This window comes from Grammomys surdaster, unplaced genomic scaffold, assembly GCF_004785775.1.
Source record: "Grammomys surdaster isolate TR1022 unplaced genomic scaffold, NIH_TR_1.0 62, whole genome shotgun sequence".
NCBI classification, from domain to species: Eukaryota; Metazoa; Chordata; class Mammalia; order Rodentia; family Muridae; genus Grammomys; species Grammomys surdaster.
In genome coordinates, this window is record NW_021604564.1 from 15,356,446 (window position 1) to 15,369,806 (window position 13,361).

A 13,361-nucleotide genomic window follows, 5' to 3' on the forward strand; every position below is an offset into this window, starting at 1 on the left:
AAAATATAGAAGGATGTTGCAAATTAATTGTTTGCTCCTTGACTTGAATATATTAATGTGAATGTTGAAGCCAGAATCTTAGTTGGTGAAGAGTAAAATATGCAAAAACAAAAAAAAATGGGCTGTGTTGTTCTTGAATACATCAAGTTAACCTAAGAATGCAATTCCCTCTGAAGTAAACATAAAGTACAATAAAGCTAAAACATGAAACATGTTTTCCCTGGAGAACTGATTCGAACATGTATTTGGAAGAACAAATAAGAAATAACAAGTAAACCCCTTAAAATACAAGCAATAAAGGAGATAGCCATTTTGTATTTAATGTTTTGCTTGTAGCCAAGGCTAGACTTGAATCCCAGTTGCTCTTTAGTCTCCATAGTGCTGAGTTTAAAGGCATGAGTCACCAACCCCAGGACACAAACCCATTCCTCTTCCAAAGATTGGCATATTCTGACGATTTGTCAAGTCCTCAGTGAGTGTAGCTTCTTCAGTCCCCTGCGTGGAACCTTGAAGCTTTGAACCTTGATTTGATGTCCACAATTACTCTGGGCTTTAGGGTAAAAAGTAGAATTGAGTTTAAGGGGAATTTGTTCCCATCAATACTATTTCGATTTCTCAAGCAACTTCGGAGTTTTTCTGTGATTTCTTTTTTAAAAACTAGGTAATGGCTCTTCCTCAGCTCCGGGCCTCTCGACCTCACGGTATTGCCAAAATGTCGCTTTCTAACAAGCTGACTTTGGACAAGCTGGACGTGAAGGGGAAGCGGGTCGTGATGAGGGTGGACTTCAATGTTCCTATGAAGAACAACCAGATAACAAATAACCAAAGGATCAAGGCTGCTGTTCCAAGCATCAAGTTCTGCTTGGACAATGGAGCCAAGTCGGTTGTCCTTATGAGCCACCTGGGCCGGCCTGATGGTGTCCCCATGCCTGACAAGTACTCCTTAGAGCCAGTTGCTGCAGAACTCAAGTCTCTGCTGGGCAAGGATGTTCTGTTCTTGAAGGATTGTGTGGGCCCAGAAGTCGAGAATGCCTGTGCCAACCCAGCGGCTGGGACTGTCATCCTGCTGGAGAACCTCCGCTTTCATGTAGAGGAAGAAGGGAAGGGAAAAGATGCTTCTGGGAACAAGGTTAAAGCTGAGCCAGCCAAAATTGATGCTTTCCGAGCCTCACTGTCCAAACTAGGAGATGTCTGTGTCAATGATGCTTTTGGGACTGCACACAGAGCTCACAGCTCCATGGTGGGTGTGAATCTGCCACAGAAGGCTGGTGGATTTTTGATGAAGAAGGAGCTGAACTACTTTGCCAAGGCTTTGGAGAGTCCAGAGCGACCTTTCCTGGCTATCTTGGGAGGAGCTAAAGTTGCAGACAAGATCCAGCTGATCAATAATATGCTAGACAAAGTCAATGAGATGATCATTGGTGGTGGAATGGCTTTTACCTTCCTTAAGGTGCTCAACAACATGGAGATTGGCACCTCTCTGTATGATGAAGAAGGAGCCAAGATTGTCAAAGATCTCATGTCCAAAGCTGAGAAAAATGGTGTGAAGATTACCTTGCCTGTTGACTTTGTCACTGCTGACAAATTTGATGAGAATGCCAAGACTGGCCAAGCTACTGTGGCCTCCGGTATACCTGCTGGCTGGATGGGCCTGGACTGTGGTACTGAGAGCAGCAAGAAATATGCTGAGGCTGTGGCCCGAGCTAAGCAGATTGTTTGGAATGGTCCTGTTGGGGTATTTGAATGGGAAGCCTTTGCCAGGGGGAACCAAGTCGCTCATGGATGAGGTGGTGAAAGCCACTTCTCGGGGTTGCATCACTATCATAGGTGGTGGAGACACTGCCACTTGCTGTGCCAAATGGAACACAGAGGATAAAGTCAGCCATGTGAGCACTGGGGGCGGTGCCAGTCTAGAGCTCCTGGAAGGTAAAGTCCTTCCTGGGGTGGATGCTCTCAGCAATGTTTAGTATTGTCCTGCCTTTGGTTCCTGTGCACAGCCCCTAAGTCAACCTAGTGTTTTCTGCGTTTCCATTTGGTGTTAGTGCAAGATTCACCAAGATGCAGCACCAGGAACCCTTAAACAGTTGCACAGCATCTCAGCTCGTCTTTACTGCATCGGGATTTGTCTACATTCTTCAAGATCCCATATCAATTCCTTAGTGACTAAAACCATTGTGCGTTGTAGAGGGCATCTATTTATACTGCCTGTGAAAGGAAGTGAGCTGTAAAGGCTTAGCTCTCTTTGATGTATGTAGCCTCTGGTTAGCTTTGTCACTGTTCATGACTCAGCATGGAAATATGATGAAATTCCAGCTGTAAACAATAAAGATGTCCACGAAATTGAAAAAAAAAACAAAAAACTAGGTAATGATCAATTTTCGTATAATTTTATTGGAAATGTGATTGTAATTATTAACAAATAATTGGAAATTAGCCTTTACACAGGCCTCTACTCATCACCCCCATAGCAGCAAACTCTAAAGTGTACTGTGTGAAGGTTAAAGAGAGCCACCAACTTGTCTTTCTCACAGTAATTCCTAGTCTACCTAAGTCCAGAACTGTAGATTCCATCTACCGGTTTGCAACATCTACTATTTTTATACATACACTTGAGTTCAGTTGGTGCCATATCTTGTCTGGGGACAACCTAAAGGAAAATATTTTAAATATTATGTTAAATGAACATGTCATGGGCCAGCAATGTTTTTTTCTCCTTTGAGATCGTTTCCATATGAAGAGAGCAAAACCATCAGATAAGATAGATCCACCTGGGTCTGTTTGCTAGGTTTCACATACAGCACTGCCCTGGGCTCACTCATTTGCCAGTATCTCCACAAATATTTACTACGCTGGCTCTTTGTGCCCAGGACACTGGCACCTAGAGCTTGCCTGCAAACCAGTCAGCAGTAATTCAGATCAGAGACTAGGATGGTTAATGTTGACTGTTAACTTCAGAGGGATCTGAAAGGATCCAGAAGACAAGCCTTAAGGAATATCTGTGATTCTTTAGTTTAGGTTAGCTCCTGCACATGCCTGTGAGGGACTGTCTCCATTGGGTTAATTTAGTAGGGTGGCACCATTCTCTTAGTGAGGCTTCTGGATTTCACTGAAAGCAAACAGGAGAGCTGAGCAGTAGCATTCAGTAGTCTCTGCTTCTTAACTACAGATACAGTGTGACCGGTTGCCTGAAACTCCTGTAATCGTGCCTTTTATAGGACTGTGACCTAAAACTGTGAGCCAAAATAAACTCTTCCTTTTTTAAGATGATTTGGTCAGAATATTCTACCATAGCTTAGAAAAATTAACAAATAATAGGAATATTTTATATAATGTCTCAAAAATGGATAGTGAGGCAGGAGGAACAGTGCTTTCCTTAATATTCTGGTGCTTCAATGTTCAGTAGAGGAAGGTAGTAACCAAAGATGCTGCCAACACCAGTTAAGGTACCAATGAGTACAGAGAAACAGTCATGAGGACTTTCCTATCCATCCCAGGGGCATATCATGGCATTATAGGATACACCATCAATGTGAGACTAGAACCCTTATAGCATGCAGAGGATGCTTATATTTAGTTGGTTTTGCCATAAAAATATGTCCCCAGACTACCATCTAATACATATTAAGGAAAAATCAATATCCATATAGTACATGAAATTCCCCAATCTTTGAGAGTTGGCAACTAATTAAAATTATTTTATAACAGCATGGAAGGCATATTCTACAGCCAATTCAAACACATTTGTGGCTAGATTTGGCCAAGGGCCTACCATTTATAACCTCTAGTTTATAGAGTTTTTACATAATGATATTTCACACATGGATTATCTCATTTAATGCTCCCAAACACCCCTGTGATGTGGGTTACAGTGGTTTTAATTTTCTCATGGAAAGACTAAAGTTTGCAGTCTAAAGCCTTGTGCAGACTTAGACAACCAGGAAGGTCAGAAGTTAAGACTCAGTTTGAAACACCTAACCTCTAACCCAGCTGTCTTTCAATTTCAATATTAGGAGAGGTATTGGAATATTATTTGTTTGTTTGTTTGTTTGTTTGTTTTCATTCTGGGTAGCAGGAAAAAATAGATGAATTTACAAGGAGAAAAAACAAGAAACAAACATACACAAAGGTAAAACCACTCACCCAAACACACAAAGAATAACCGCTCACCCAATTTGTCACATGCTTTGTAAACCAAGTTGTTTGAGGTATGTAATTAAAACCTGTCCTCATTTCTTCATTTTGACAGTAGCACATGGCACCTACTATGTGTTGCTCACCTCAAACCTCCTGAAAACAATTCCGTACACATACCTGTAAGTATATGTTCTGTGACCAACATTCCCTCATTCCTCTTCCACTCTAGTTGCAACCACCTTAGCCTCTGATAACTACTCCTGTGAAAGCTATGAGTTTAGATTCACATATGTGTCACGTTTTGTGTCATTTATTTTCTGTACCTGACAGAAGAGTCAACAAGTCATGGCTCTCCAATGGAATTTTATGATCTAGGGAGGGTTTGCAAAGTGCATGTGCTGTTCTATAACGTGGAAATGTCTATTCTGTTGGCTCTCCGATACTGATGGCAATGGAATGAAGATAATTCTGTTTGTCCTCTTTTCTCCCAACATTCATGTTTGATAAAATCACTCCATTGTTATAATTTACAACGTCTATCTGTGTCATGTAGCCAGGATGTACACAGTTATTTTAAACATGGCACCAATTAAACTGAATTTAATGTTATTAATTGTCTGGTTACTACAGTTTTTCATTATTTATTTTGTTGCTCAATTTATCTTTCAGTTGTTACTTAAAAGATTTAAACATTTTTTTTCAGTAACATTTTACTTTAAAAAGTAGCTGTTTGTCTTAGGGTTTAATTACAGTGAAAAGATCTATGACCAAGGTAACCTTTTTTTTTGATATTTTAGTTACATTTCATGAGAAAATAACTCTTACTAAAGAAAAAAATGTACTTGGAGCTGGCTTACAGTTTCAGATGTTTAGTGCATTATCATCATGGTGGAAAGTATGGCAGCATGTAGGTAGACGTGGTGCTGGAAGAGCCAAAGACAGCAGCCAAAAAATCCAAAAATCCAAAGACAGCAGCAAGAGATGGTCTTCTACAGGCAGCCAGGCAGATGGTCTCTTCTTCATTGGGCAAAGCCTGAGCATAATAGGCCTCAAAGCTGATCTTTGCAGTGACACATGTCCTTCAACAAAGCCACACCTTCCTCAGTAAGATCTCGCCTCCTAATGTCATTCTCTATGCCCAAGCATTTAAACTACCACACTGTTGATTTGCCACCATGAAAACACCATTTGAACACAGCTTAGCTACGAATCAAATGCTTGGATCACATTTTCTCCCAAGATATGAACAGACATCGATTCAGGATATGCTAACACTGAGAACCATTAAGAGGCACAAAACGCCTCATGTTACACTCACAATGCCTTCAAAAGTCCCTCCTGTCTTAGCAGAGTACCCAGGACAGGTTTTTGGTCAATCTTCTTTTATTTCTGAGCAATACATTTGAACTTTTGTCTTTCTTGGTTTTACTATCTCCTTCCACTGTTTCCACTTGTCCATCATCCTTACCATCATCGTGTCCTTCCTGTCTTTGCCAAGGCCATCAGTGTCAGTCTTCCCATTCCCTGCTGTTATCATGGCCTTCCTTAACATGATTTGGGATCTAAACTTCATTTTCATTGTTTTCTGAGCTCTTCAGCTCAGTGTCCATCTCTTGGGTTGTTCTGTAATTTATTAATGAACCCGAGCATCTCTTCCTTGCCATCACATTTTACAGCAAACATTCATTCATAAGCCCTTCTGTCTTCTAAAGTAAAAATCTTCCTGATCTAGTTCTCCTGTGTTTTGGTTTTCAGGTTCATCTTTTTCCTTCTTACAGAATCAATACTGAGAAGCAAATAGAGATCCAGACACTTCATTTTCTTGTTTTTAAAATTAAGGATGTGCTTCATTGACTAACTTTATTCACCATATGTACATATGTGATCCTAAGGCAAACTTGGGCTTCAAGGATGAAAAACTAACGCAAACAATTTGCACAAATATGTATATACCCATATATATATATATATATATATATATATATATATATATATATACAAGTTGTGGGAAATGCATACATATACATATATGGGTACATAGGTATCTGTGTACATATGTAAGCATCTTTGCATTTGTGTTCATATATGTGTGTGTGTGTGTGTTTATGTGTGCATTTATGTTCAAATGTGTATGTGACTGTTTAGCCACCATACATAGATTCCAGTCTGTTCTAATGTGTCTGTAAGAAGTAGAATTATACTATTGGTTTCTTTAATGTTTTTTCTTTAGTATATGATGCTCAGCAGAATTTAAAGATGCTCCCACAGCCTGCCTGTACACAATCCTTACCAGCACAGCAAGGGGAATGTCAGTTCCAATGGCATGGCTAAGAGCCACCCTTGCTGCAGCTCTTGCCTCACTGATTTGACGATTCTTCTGTTTATAATTTTAGTTATGATAATAATCAATGTTAAAACTTCACAGAAGCAAGTCTTTAGTTTTCAACACTGACTGTCTTTGTCTTTTGATCTCCTGTTTTTCTCACAGCTGGTTTCTGCAAGTTTAAGAGGATGTTAGATTCTTTCATCTTGTCATTTGACATCACTAATAGATTTTTGAAGTTTTCCAAGTGTTGCCAGTGTTACCTCAACTGTCCTTCATAGCCAAGAGTATGAATAAATTACTTTTATTTTATATCCAATTTCTGTAGCCTTTTAAGAGGCCATTGCCTCTGCAGTACAGCTGGCAAATATACTGCCATCTAATTAAAGCCTCACTTAAAAGGAAGTGTGGCAATTGTGCCACACTCCTGGCACCAGGCTTTTGCTCACAATTCAGCATATCTATTGCTTAGACAGGTAGGGTGAATTTAAGGATGCTCCCACAGCCTGACTACAGCAACCTTTGTTACCTTGCTCCCATCAGGCCAAGTGGTCAAGGACACCTTCTTGTCACTGGGCAACATGTCCCTGAGTCACAGGAACACTGTAGTGTCCACAATATCCAAGACAAGCTACACAAAAGAACAAAACGAAGGCATGCAAAGATTATTTTGCTTATTGAATACCTGTCACTCAAGACTTTTAGACACTTGACAGTACACGGTACTTTCTCCTAATCCTGTATCTCTCTGACTTTCCTCAGTTTGATTTTCAGCCTAAAAGGTCTAAACAAACAACAAAATTGGAAGTCCCAAGCTAGAGGAGTTTTAGCTGGAACAAGTAACATATTTGCTCTGTATCTAGTTTCAAAACGAACATCTGGTAGATTTCACTTATAAATTAGAAGCAACAACTTCTAGTCTTACTTTCCACATGCTCTGTGTGTGTGTGTGTGTGTGTGTGTGTGTGTGTGTGTGTGTGTATTTATTAGTATGTCTGTGTACGTATGTGCTTTTGTATGTGTGAGTATGTGTATGTACATATGTGTATATTTGAATATATATATATATATATATATATATATATATATATCTGCATTTTTAGGACATAGATGTTTCTTCAAAAATATTGAATATGTTTCCTCTTAAAGTCCATTTTGGAGTTTTATTTGTACCCTAACCTCAACATAAGAGCCATAATGCTCACAGTTTCTAATACTTATCTATGTCATTGTATTTACAGATCTGCTTTGTTTTGTTTCAATAATAAATTGACTTGATTGCTGAAAGACAGCACTCAATGATAAAAGAAACATCTGTGCAAAGCAACTGGGATGGGCATGTGGTAAACATGAGAAGATAAGCATGAGAAGCCCTTGGCCTTGGCACCAGCAGGCTGCACACTTGGCTCTAGCCTAACAGTCTGTCAAGGCAAAGAAAATTGCTCCTACAAGATCACAGCTTTCTTTAGACAATGTGTTCCCAGTGTTCAGAGGCCATAGCTTTTGAACATGCTCTTGCATGGGGACATTTCTTCAACTGACTCTCTTTGAAGACCAAACACAAAGGAGCCATCCAGAACCTTCCTCAGGAAGTGTTTGTGGGATGGCTTTCACTCAAAGGTCACTTGGCAGTTGAGGACATAGAGGTATTATCCAGTAGGTGTCCATCATCGGCACTCTAGATTTGAGACTTTGTCCTATTAGATTTTTATGCTCAGTAATATAGTGGGGCACTATCATAAGACAATTAACAGAGAACACTATCCTTATGTAAGTCAGAGACACTGGTCACCTGCCTGGGAAACAGAAGGAGAAAATCTTCAGCACACATCACTTAATGGCCTGAATAAACACAAACTTCACTATTCCTCTTTCAGCAGGTCCTAAAAAGACATTTTCCTGCATATCTAGCTGGATGTGTCTCATAGAATGTGATTTTCATAGTTTTAGAAAATTAATGATTTACAAAATATGAATGATGCTGAAATGAATGAGGGTGGCTTGGATAAGGAAAATTAAGAAAACCAAGGCTATAGAGACAGAACCAATGTGGTCACATGTGCCCTTCAGGCATGCTCCATCCCAAAAGGAGACTAGTAGCAGGTGTTCTAGAAGTCTCTAGAGTCATAAGTGGGAGGTGAATCATGGCATGGACATCTGGTCAAGTAAGGAAAAGAGCTTCATTTTAAAATAAAGAGAGACATTTCTGGATTAGAAGGTATAACTGTGGCTATTATTGTGAATATAAAGAACCACCATATTCACTGAACAGGAAGAAACCTTGTGTGAGTGTCTTACAGACTTCAATAACTATGGATACAAGGTACAGGTTTTAAGATATTCCATGAGTTGAAGTTATAGGACAGCCATTTTCACCCAGGACATGTCCATCATTTTGGTGGGTGGGCTTGCACTTACTAAACACACAATCACTTCTTTCTTTGTCATGTGTAGAAATGTGTTTTAATGTGTGTAGAAAAAACAGGAATTATTTTTAACCTTCAACTTAATTACCCTTCTTAAATAAGTACAGTATATCTGATGAGACTAACCTGCTAAAGAATATGTCATCTATAAAAAAGACAACATATGCACAAACCTATTGGTCCCCAACTCATTAAACTTACATCCCAAGTATGGTGTATGGTTTATAGAAGTTATGGTAATCTTTTTTCCCCAAGGGATAATTATTTTGTGGAGTATCCCATGTTTTTCATTCAATTTTGTAGCACATTCACATTAGACTTCTTGGTTCGTGAGCACATCTCTGTGGTTCACTAAACTTAACAAGGAAAGACACACTCTGAACATAACGATTTTATTAGGTTGTCATGTCTTAATAAAGTCAAACCTCCTCCCCTCCATTTCCTGATGTTCTCTTTTGATCATGACTGGCCTTTGTTACATTTCTTATAGTTATTCTTCTTAAAAATATTATCTACCCAGCAAAGGGTACAAGATAATTTTCCATTACAAAATGGCCATTTTTCCCCCATCCTTCATCTTCTCTTTCTCTTTGACTCTAATTAAAACAACAACTTGATTTAGAACTTACTGTTCTGATTTGTTTAAATATTGAAGGCTCTGGTTCTGTGACAGGCCCCTCTGCTACTGCGTGCCGTGATCTCGTGAATGGCACTTCACTTAGACAAACAAGGCTGTTACTGTATCTTGAGGCATATACTTCCCAAGCAAATGAATAGCATTCATCTGTTTCCTTCAGTCCATTTGCCTTGTATTTGAAAAGGTTACACATGTATGGGCAAGGCATTGTGACACAATATGGCTTTATTCTAAAGGAGGAGACACTACAATCTCACAATGAATGTTCATGACCATGGGTAATGTCATCACTGACAAGCTTCTATGAATGCCTTCCCATCCTCCTGACCTGTCAAAGCTAATCTTATCACATTTCTGAAAGCATCTACTGGGAGTGTAGAGAATCTTTCATAAAACTGAATACTGAGATCTCAAGGAAAGGTGATTCTAAATAGCAGACACTAAAGTTAGAGAGAAGTGTAGGTCTCCAAGATCTACGATAGTGTATGGCCTCTCACTGGTCATGAACTCTATGGGACTGTGAGTACACATCCTCAGTACTTACTGAGAGACCCACATACTCAGGCTGAGCTTCCTTGCCTCTTGACTTTGAAAAAGCATCAAGATGTTCAGTGTGAGTTTGCCTGCTTCCTCTAACTTCTGTTGAAAGAAAAGTTTGATTCTCCACTCTGAACTTGAGAACATGAAAGCCCAGTTGTTCTTGGCCGCCGAAGTTTTGCTTTTGAGCCAGCTACACCTTTTATGGTTATTTTCTTGAGTCTTGCTTCATAGTCCTATAATTACAGCGGATGCTGCCAAGGAACCCTTGCAGCCGTATCCAACCACGTGTTGCTTGGAGCTGAGCCAACTTGACAGTGAGGGAGCTGCTCCCAGCTCAGCCAGCCTCATTTTTACAAGGTGAGGCTACCTCCCTTAACCCAAGGTAGCTTGCCTTCAGAAACAAAAATACAACGAAGTCGTTTATAATCTGATATAGGTTTCTTAAGATAAAACATCTTTGAGAGCTTGAAGGATATTCTTCTGAGATGTGTGAAAATTCCTTTCTAGGACAAGATTTTTGAGATGTAAGCACAAACTAAGAGAAATTGCTTACGTTATTCATTTTCAACTGGAATTTATTTATAGCTCTTAAAATGTTAATTGAAACAATTTTCATATACTTTTAATAGTGGTTGTGCTTGCCAGTGTTTAAAATGTATCAATGATATTTGCAATATATTGTCTATAGCTTTTAGAAAATAGTGTGATCGGAAACCCATGTTTTAAGGGAAACTGGATTGACTGAAGGAAGGAGTAGCCATGGCCAGCTTGGGGAAAGAAATAAAACTGAAGCCAAACATTTTGGCCAGGTATATCTGATACCTATAAAATGTATATTACAAGTAATTACAAGCTTAAAAATTAAATAGTTGACTGAATATTTTTACACACTTCTTGGGACTTTTTAGTTTGCTCTTTCTTCTACAACCATTTTCAATGTTAAAATGCTCCAGCAAATCAATATGAGGTTCTGGGTTTAGGGACAGGGCTGTTTTATTATAAGACTGTGAGTAATTGGCATTTTGTCACTTAAGGAAGATGTTGTTTTCATTACAGAATAACAATGCATTTTATTTGCTTATTTTAAAGGAGACACTGCTTTAATTTACATTTGAATCACTTTAAATAAGTTGTCATTTGTTTTCTGTTGATATACAATGATACAGGCACATCTTTTCATATCTTTTTTCGTTGTCTCTTTTCATAATGCATATGTGTGAAGAGTCTGGAGATATTTTTTGACCAGAAAAGAAAGGGAGCAAGTACTATGTGTTGGTGGGAGGGACAGGGAGAGACTAGATGATAATACTTCCTATTATTCACGTAAAAAAATCCCCCAAATTTGTTATGAAGTTGAAGCTTATATTCACACTTTCCCTTTATTCTGAACAACAAATAGTCCAGCCCTTTGGTCTCTTCTTAGTAAGTCACAGTTCTGTACAGACCATATTTACAGAGCTGACAGTGGTTTCCATGGTAGCCAGGCAGACAGGTACATCTTCCTGTGACTGGATGACAGTCTTTGTTCCTTGCTGAACACTGACATACCTGGTTACAGTCTTTCCCATATGTGCCTGGTGGGCAGACTTAGGGAAAGAGGAAATGTAAACCTGAATGAATTGAATTTGTCTGTGTAAATATGATCCTAAAAGTGAAAGCAGGGGCAACTTATTAAATAAGACCATGGCCTACAGAAGTGCACAGCCCTCCGGGACTTAGGTTTCATTAAATTTGCTTGGGGATTACTTCACTGTTTGATTTTGTTTTGTTCAGTCAATTTGTGATTGACTGTCAAGGGTTGGCTGCAATTTTCTTGTCATGGAAAGAAAGTCATAGTGCGATGTCAGGGAAAATCAGCTAAAATAATAGTATAATTCATTTGGGACCTTGTATCTGGATAAAGATATTATTTCTGGGGTAGCTGTTTTAAAGTCTCAAGGTGATTTCTCTCTGCACATTAGCAGGTACTGTATTTGTGTCGCTTGTCAGCCACTCAGCCGTATTCTGCTGTTTCTTTACATAGTCTCAACACTGAAGTCCCTCCATCCAACTTTTAAATCACATTAAGGCATTTTTTAAAAAGTAACAAGGGATATGGATATTTTTTTTCAGCACAGAACATACAATCAAGTAGACAGTGTGAGTTTCATGGTTATAGACACATGGCAATTTAAGCAAATTCACTGGAAGGAAAGCAAGCAAGTTGGCCATTATATCCTATAGAGCTACAATAGACTAGCAATGCCTACACCAACTTTTAACATACTTTGCTGTGGGTATAAACACTCTTTGATTTAGAAATACGGATTGCTCAGATATCTGTTCATGAAGCATTCATCTTGAATCTGTCAGGTACTCAAAAGACACATTTGGTTCTACTGTCAAGAAAGCGTATTGACTTGGTTGATTAGTGTCTAAAAAATAAGAACCAACCACGGTGGGGGTGGTTGTAGGTGACCTTCCTGCTTTTTCCAGCTCATAGTCAGTAAATTGAGAATATTTTTCCACCCCACTGTGACATGATATGAACTCCTTAAGGGGAGGTGTCTACACAGAAGGCTGACAATCAACTAATGAAATAATTCGTCTTTATTAGAGTCGTACAAAAGTTTTACAAAGTCAAAGTTGAATTGATTACACATTCTTCCTGGCTTTTGGAATCCGTGTCTACTGTGACAGTTATATGATGATGAAGTTTGGTCTTCCCATAGAAGACATGCCCACAGTGCACTGTGATTAACTACATTGAGTTGCAAGGAGTGATTCTCAACATAATAGGACCTAGGTAATAAATTACAGCACCTCAACTTATTTGCCTACTTTCCATTTTGAGGTGTGGGGGCTAATGGCACAGAGAAATCTGAGCTGGTGTGATTTGAATGAGCCATCAAAAAGTTGTGCTGTGTGAAAGTGCCTGGTAAATGTGCAGCCTAAAGAGACTAGGTAAGTGTCTGGACCCAGGGAGTTGGCCACTGTCACTGCATGATCTGTGGCCTCAAAATACACATACATTTCTAAAACCAGATTTAGAAAGATCCATAGAATGTATGTCAGACATTATTATGAGGAGTAATGAAGAGACGAATTTTCTAAGGCCTTCACAAAATGTATTCCCTTTCTTTTGATACTCAGTTTTGGAGCCGAAATTTTACAATACTGACCTGCCAGGCCAAATATGTTCAATCGTGAGAGAGTAGCACACTGGTTAGAGAGTAAATAGTTGGTTTTTGTTGTTATTGTTGTTGTTATTATACAGAGAGAGAGAGAGAGAGAGAGAGAGAGAGAGAGAGAGAGAGAGAGA

At 39.0% G+C, this 13,361-nt stretch overlaps 1 pseudogene; it reads left to right on the plus strand.

The window, feature by feature from the left end:
- Window positions 1-674: 674 nt before the first annotated feature.
- LOC114617098 lies at window positions 675-2,340 on the plus strand (annotated as a pseudogene).
- Window positions 2,341-13,361: the final 11,021 nt, after the last annotated feature.